Raw genomic sequence first — 6511 nt, forward strand, 5'->3', positions numbered from 1 at the left:
CCCTGCTTTCCTGCTGTCTTCATCCAATCATCCCTACTCCTTTCCATGGCAAGCTTTATGTAGGGCATCACCGTTGTCAATGGCTACTTCCCGTCCTCTCAGTGAAAATGGTCCAAGATGCGCTGTCACCGCACGGCTAATCATCTGTCGGTTCTCGATCATACTGGAATAGGATTCAGTAATCCTTTTGCGTCTGTCCCTACGCCCAGCACTCGCGAGTTTGAAGCTCGTCACAGCCATCCCTTCCCGGATCCTACTCGGAATACCACAGACAAGGTTTAGACTTTCCGGATCTCAAGAATGGCCGCCAATAATTCTAACCTATACCACGAAGACTCTGATGTCATGATTAGGAGGCTAAGAGATACACAGTCAAGCTTGTTTACATGTAGAACGGGAGTGTTTGTCAAGCACGCGTTCATAAGTGAGAATGATGATGAGCGTCACATAATCATCACATTCATCATGTTCTTGTGTGCGAATGAATATCTTAGAGAAGAAATAGGCTTGAGTTGAATAGAAAAACAATAGTACTTTGCATTAATTCATGAGGAACAGCAGAGCTCCACACCTTAATCTATGGTGTGTAGAAACTCTACCGTTGAAAATACATAAGAACAAGGTCCAGGCATGGCTGAATGGCCAGCCCCCATAAAGGTCTAAGATAGCATAAAACTGATCAAAGATCTCTCTGATCAAAGATGTAAAAGCAATAGTAAAAAGTTCTATTTATACTAAACTAGTTACAAGGGTTTACAGAGATAAGTAAATGATGCAGAAATCCACTTCCGGGCCCACTTGGTGTGTGCTTGGGCTGAGCATTGAAGCTTTCACGTGTAGAGGTCTTCCTTGGAGTCAAATGCCAGTTTGTAACCTGTTTCTGGCGTTTAACTCCAGAATAGGGCAAAGAGCTGGCGTTGAACGCCAGTTTGCGTCATCTAAACTCGGGCAAAGTATGAACTATTATATATTGCTGGAAAGCCCTGGATGTCTACTTTCCAACGCAATTGAGAGCGTGCCATTTGGACTTCTATAGCTCCAGAAAATCCACTTTGAGTGCAGGGAGTTCAGAATCCAACAGCATCTGCAGTCCTTCTTCAGCCTCTGAATCTGATTTTTGCTCAAGTCCCTCAATTTCAGCCAGAAAGTACCTGAAATCACAGAAAAACACACAAACTCATAGTAAAGTCCAGAAATATGATTTTTATTTAAAAAATAATAAAAATATATTAAAAACAAACTAAATCATACTGAAAACTATGTAAAAACAATGCCAAAAAGCGTATAAATTATCCGCTCATCACAACACCAAACTTAAGCTGTTGCTTGTCCTCAAGCAATTGAAAATCAAATAGGATAAAAAGAAAAGAATATACTATAAATTCCAAAATATCAATGAAACTTAGCTCCAATCAGATGAGCGGGACTAGTAGCTTTTTGCCTCTTGAATAGTTTTGGCATCTCACTTTATCCATTGAAGTTCAGAATGATTGGCATATATAGGAACTTAGATTTCAGATAGTGTTATTGATTCTCCTAGTTTAGTATGCTGATTCTTGAACACAGCTACTTTATGAGTCTTGGCCGTGACCCTAAGCACTCTATTTTCCAGTATTACCACCGGATACATACATGCCACAGACACATAACTGGGTGAACCTTTTCAGATTGTGACTCAGCTTTATTAAAGTCCCCAATTAGAGGTGTCCAGGGTTCTTAAGAACACTCTTTTTTTGTTTTGGACCTTGACTTTAACCGCTCAGTCTCAAGTTTTCACTTGACACCTTCACGCCACAAGCACATGGTCAGGGACAGCTTGGTTTAGCCGCTTAGGCCAGGATTTTATTCCTTTAGGCCCTCCTATCCACTGATGCTCAAAGCCTTGGATCCTTTTTATTACCCTTGCCTTTTGGTTTTAAGGGCTATTTGGTTTTTTGCTCTTGCCTTTTGGTTTAAAGAGCTTTTGGCTTTTTCTGCTTGCTTTTTCTTTTTCTTTCTTTTTTTTTCGCCATTTTTCTTTTATCTTCTCTTTTTTTCTTTTTTTTTTTGCAAGCTTTTGTATTCACTGCTTTTTCTTGCTTCAAGAATCAATTTTATGATTTTTCAAATTATCAATAACATTTCTCCTTTTTCATCATTCTTTCAAGAGCCAACATATTTAACATTCATAAACCACAATATCAAAAGACATATGCACTATTCAAGCATTCATTCAGAAAATAAAAAGTATTGTCACCACATCAAAATAATTAAACTAGTTTCAAGGATGAATTCGAAACCATGTACTTCTTGTTCTTTTGTTTTTAGAACAGTTTTCAATTAAGAAAGGTGAAGGATTCATAAGACATTTATAGCTTTAAGACATATACACTTAAACACTAATGATCATGTAATAAAGACACAAACATAAATAAAACATAAGGCTCAAAAACCAAAAAATAGGAAAATAAGAACAAGGAGATTAAGGAACGAGTCCACCTTAGTGAGGCTGGCGTCTTCCTCTTCTTGAAGAACCAATGGTGCTCTTGAGCTCCTCTATGTCTCTTCCTTGTCTTTGTTGCTTCATCCCTAGTGATTTTGGTGCTCCTATCCTTAGTTGCTCCCAATAGCTGTGTGGAAGAAAATGTATCCCTTGAGGCATCTCAGAGATTTCTTGGTGAGGTAATTCCTCATGCTCTTGTTGAGGTCCATGAGTGGGCTCTCTTGTTGTGTAGTCAAATGCTCTACTACTGAGCTATAGACCCTTGAGATGAATCTCTCCATCTCCCATGACTCAGAGGTGGAAGCAATTGCCTTCCCTTTCCTCTTTCTTGAGGTTTCTCTGGCCTTAGGTGCCATTAATAGTTATGGAAAAACAAAAAGTAATTCTTTTACCACACCAAACTTAAAATGTTTTCTCGTCCCCGAGCAATAGAAGAAAGAAAGAAGGAGAAGAGGAAGAAAAATGGAGGAGAGGGAGAGAGGTGTGTATTCGGCCAAGGGGAAGGAGAAAGGGCTGTGTAGTGTGAAAATGAAGAAGAAATGAGGGGTTTATATAGGAGTGGAGGAAGGTTTAGGGTTCGGCCATTAGGGTTGGATTTAGGAGGGAAAAGAGTTTGAATTTTGGAGGTAGGTGGGGTTTTTTGGGAAGAGATGATGGATGTGAGTGGTTAAGAGGTGATGGGAAAGAGTGATTGAGGTGATTGGTGAAGGGTATTTAGGGAAGAAGGTTATGAAAAGGTGTGAAAAGGAGAGAAGAAGAGGTGAGATAGGTGGAGATCCTGTGGGGTCAAGGACAACATTCCTGCTCCAATTAGGCGTGTAAAACTCCCTTAGCATGCATGTCTGGCGTTAAACGCCAGCTTGCTGCTTGTTTCTGGCGTAATGATGTGAATAATGCCGAGTTATGAATGATAAAGCCGATTTATGATATTGGATTTGTAATGGCCAGACCACAGCCCCCAGGCTTGGCCTAGGAAAATGTTTAATGAAGCAGGTTGAGCTTTTAATGATGTATGAATTGGTTGCTGAACAGTTACTGAGACTATAGGCATTCATGATTAGGATAGAGAAATAATTAAATGAAGGTATTAATGAGTTTGCGTGTTTCCAAGGTGGGTTTATTGGGTTTTGACGTGACTGATTTGATGGGAAGCGAAATTTTGGGTTAAAGTGGGTGAATTAAAGTTTTAGGAATTCTGAAGGGTTGCATGCTTGCTGTTTTATTTTTCTCAAGTGTTATCAACCAAAACATGAGTAAAAGAGGTGAGTTTCTCTTGGTTATTTTTGGTTTTTCTGCTTAACCGTTTTCTCTTCTTCTCCTTTTCTGCTTTTGACTTTTCAATGGGTTATGAGAAAGAAACAAAAGGGGAGGTAGATTGGTCTTATGACTGGGTGAATGATGATGTAAGGGATCGTGTCTCTCTGTTTTTGGATGTTGGTGCTGTGAATGAGATAGATAAGTTAAAGGTTGTTAGGGTTAATTCTGGGGTTCGATTAGAGCTGTTACCTTGTACTGTTGATGATAGGTTTTTCATAGAGGGGAGGGTTTTAAGCATTTCTTTATGTATAGCTGTGTTTTGGAGGAACTAAGGGTGAGAATCCCTTTCAGTGATTTTGAGTGTAAAGTCCTGAAGCAGTTAAACTGTGCGCCTTCACAACTTCACCCCAGTGGTTGGGCTTTCCTTCGAGCATTTGAGATTCTGATGGAGTTTTTGGAAGAAAATCCATCAGTGGAGCTGTTCTTCTCACTGTTTCAGGCGAAGGGTGTTTGGAAGGGTGGTTGGGTAAATTTGAACAGCTCTCCGGGGTTTGGTGTGTTCAAGCTATACAAATCATCTTTTAAGAACTTTAAGGAAATGTACCTTAAGGTAAGTAGCTGCGAGGATGACTTTCCGTTTTATGTGGATGAGCATTTGGGGGAAAGATTTCCTCTCTGGTGGTGTTCAGAGCCTCAGAACATTTTAGGGCCTGAATCTATAAGTCCAAAAGATGAGTGCATGATCGAGTTTTTGACCGAGGTTGTTGATCGGCAAGAATTGATTTCTGTTTATGATCTGCTGCAATAGGAGGAAAATAAGGCTGCTGTTGTGGAATATTTGGGTAAGATTTTGAGTTTTGGATGTTGTATCATATCTGAGGTTTTTTGAACAGGTTTTGTTTTTCGTTTTTTTTTTCAGGTGGTAAGTACCCAGGTGTATCTGCAGCGAGTTTGAGGTCTCGGGTGAAGAGCACAGGTTTGGATAAAGAGGTATCCTCGTCCAAGGCAGAGAAGGTCAGTGTTGGCGAGGTTGATCAGCCAAGGCAGGGGAGGAGGAAAGTTATTGCTAAGAAGAGAAAGGGTGATGTGGTGGATTTGTCCGACGTTTCTGGTGATGAGAAGGATGATGTTCCGATGGAAGGGTTCATAGGTTTTGTGATAACCAGAAAAAGTTGCATGGTTTTGTTGAGCGGAGTGAGGGGTCGTCGCTCTGGGGGAAAGATCATCCTTTCATGATTACTGCGGATGAGGTATGCTAGACCCCATCTGATGTTAGTTTGGCGGAAGAGGTGGGGGATGTGGCGATTGACCAATATATGCAGGTAATTTTTTTTTGAGGTAAAAAGTTTTATTTGTCTCTTTGTTTTGGGGAAAAGTAATGTGTTAATGTTTGATTCTCAGGGGGTGGGTTTGCGGCTGGCGAGTTTGGGACAGAGTCGTGAAAAGATTCATCGGAAGTTGGTTGAAAAGAAGGAGGATCCGAGTTTGAGGGAAGAGTTGGCTATAAAAGTTGCTAGGGTTTCCGAGCTTGAAGTGAAGTTATTTGAGGTTGAGAAACATTTGAAAGAGGGGAAGGAGAGCTATGCCAAAGATGTGGAAGATTTAAAGAAAAAAGAAGCTGACTTATCTTCTTTGAGTACCCGTATGATCGAGGTTACTGCTCAGTTGAAGGAGTTGGAGAAAAATAAGCAAGGAGAGATTCTGGATTCCTTCCTTGAAGGTTTTGAGAGGGCTGTTCTTCAGGCGAGATTTCTGGCTCCCGAGGTTGATTTCTCAGCAATGGATCCGGGCAAAATAGTGCAGGATGGTGTCATGATTGACGATGATTGTGCTGCAGAGCAAGGAGATGAAAATGTTTAATTTGTGTGTTGTTTGTAGACTTGTTTTGCTCCTGAGTTGAGCTTTTGACTTGTTAATGTGTAGACATTTTAGTTGGCTTTTGTTATTGTAGCTTATATGTTGCTACTTTTTTCTGGCAGAGGACAAACTTGGTTATTTCTGTTTGCGTGTTATGATAATATAATGTTATTGCTGTATGATAAGTTGGTTTTTATCTGGTTGAAGCCAGATTTTGTGGTATGAATTTGTTGGAATGGTGAATTGCCATTAATTTGATTGAGAAAAGGTGAGTAGGCCGAGTTTGGGATGCCGATTCATAGGCATGATAATAACTGTATTGTGTTTTGGTCATTGGTAATGATTGTGAATGAGATCAGCTGTTGGCTATGATAGTACCATAGTGTTGTGATTCTGACTAACATCGGGTATTTGATTGACTTCTTGGCAAAATTCAGCAGGACTGGGTTCCGAGTTGGGTTGGTCATGCTTAAGTGATCGGACTCCGAGTGAAATCGGGTTTTTTAGTGAATGATCGGATTCCGAGCTAGATCGGATATATGTTTGATTGAATGATCGGATTCCGAGTTAGATCGGATTGTTGTCTGATGAAATGGTCGGATTCCGAGTTAGATCGGATTGTTGTCTGATTAAATAATCTGATTCCGAGTTAGATCGGATATTTGTCTGATTAAATGATCTGATTCCGAGTTAGATCGGATATTTGTCTGACTAAATGATCTGATTCTGATTTAGATTGGATATTTGTCTGATTAAGATACCATTTTAAGGTCTACAGTCGGATTGACTGATTTTATCCGAATGATCGGATTCTGTTTTTAAGGTCGGCAGTCAGAATGACTGATCGTATCCGAGTGATCGGATTGATAGTATAGATTGGTATTATATGTTTATGCATGAAGCGAGAAATGATTT

This window comes from Arachis ipaensis, chromosome B8 (genome assembly GCF_059453495.1).
Source record: "Arachis ipaensis isolate K30076 ecotype BB chromosome B8, ASM5945349v1, whole genome shotgun sequence".
NCBI classification, from domain to species: domain Eukaryota; kingdom Viridiplantae; phylum Streptophyta; class Magnoliopsida; order Fabales; family Fabaceae; genus Arachis; species Arachis ipaensis.